This window comes from Lipotes vexillifer, unplaced genomic scaffold (genome assembly GCF_000442215.2).
Source record: "Lipotes vexillifer unplaced genomic scaffold, Lipotes_vexillifer_v1.1 scaffold394, whole genome shotgun sequence".
Classification (NCBI taxonomy): Eukaryota; Metazoa; Chordata; class Mammalia; order Artiodactyla; family Lipotidae; genus Lipotes; species Lipotes vexillifer.
In genome coordinates, this window is record NW_006791731.1 from 1,574,221 (window position 1) to 1,575,759 (window position 1,539).

A 1,539-nucleotide genomic window follows, 5' to 3' on the forward strand; every position below is an offset into this window, starting at 1 on the left:
CATTCCTGTGGCGGGAATGGTGCACTCAGAGGTCCGCCCTTCCCTCCTCACCACCCACCACCGCCATCCACCCCCGTTGTGTGATGAGGATGGCAGGAACAGAGGGGTTAAGTGATTTGCAGGAGGTGACACAGCAAATGCCTTGGGGAGAAGCGGGGGCGGTGGGGGGAAGGGCAGGTGCCTGACTCCCGACCCGGCTCTGTGGACACGCAGACCCGGGCAGGGCGCCTGCCAAGCCGAGGGGACATTTAGCTCCAGATGCCGTGTGGGTGACCGCCCAGCGAGCAGCATGCACCGAGGTGTCCTCGGCCTCAGCCCTGTCCAGTGTTCCTGCCTCTCACACCTGCCTCCTGGCTCCACCCCGAGCCCCCGCCGGCGGAGCCACACGGCCTCCCTCCCCTCGTCTCACCTCGCTGATGCCCCACAGGCACCCTGGAAGCTGCAGCTGCTCTTTGAAAAGCCTGAGCCTCTGAGCAGAGGCACGGCCTGCTGGTGCCCGCAGTGCCAAGGGTGGTGGCCCAGCAGGCAGCACGCCTAGGGCCACACACAGCCCAGTGTCCTCCAGGGACTGTGTGGGGTCAGGGTGATGGGGTTATTTCATGGGGCGACCTGCACTTCCCTGCTACCTCACCTTGCTCAGCGCCTGCCAAGCTGGGTTCCGGAACTGTTGTTTGATTGGCTGATTCACCTCACAGCTAAGCAGGGCAGAGCTGTGGCTGTACCCACTTTACGGGCGAGGAAACTGAGGCCAGGGAGGGGTGGGGCAGAGGGGACTCACCCACAGTCACGCAGGAGGTGAACCGTGCTCACGACGCCTCCGGGAGCTGGCAGGCCCATCCCCACATCCTCTCATCAGCCTTTCCTGGCTCTGGCTTCCCGGCTGAGGGGCTCAGACCAGCCCCAGACCCTCTCGGGGCCTTGGTTTCCCTTCTACCACGGCTGGGTGTGGTGAGGAATGAAGGTCCTTCGAGGATGGGCTTCCCACCCCCGTGCCTATGGCCCCGGGCTCGGCCCCCTGGCCTGGAGGGTGCCAGGAGCAGCTGGGTCGGGCACCGCCGTGCCAGGATCATCGGAAAAATACAAAACTTTCCTTGAAGACCGGACCGGGAGGCGCTAAGGCAGGAGGGAGGAGGGAGGACGGTCTGGAGTGTGGAGGCCCGGAATGAACAGGCTGCCTGTTCCGGGGACAGGACGCAGCGCACACCCTGCCAAACCGGGAGAGAGGAGGAAGTCCGGGAGGAGGGGCAAAGATGGGAAAAACAATGTCCCTGCGGCTGGGGTGCTCCGAGCCCTCCCCGTGGCCCAGCGCCACTGCTTCCCATGGCCCCGAGGCGGGCCCTGCCCCCTCCCTGGGCAGCTCCCGTCTCAGGTCAGCGAATGCCCTGCCCTGCCCTGCCCTGCCGGGTCTCCCGAGACCCCTCCCCGCTCTGCCCTGGCCTCCCGGGGTCTCTCAGGGCCCGCTCTGCTGCAGCAGACATCTCGGGGAGGTGTGGCAGAGGGACCCCAGCTGTGTCACCTGCCGGCTCAGGGCCTGGGGAG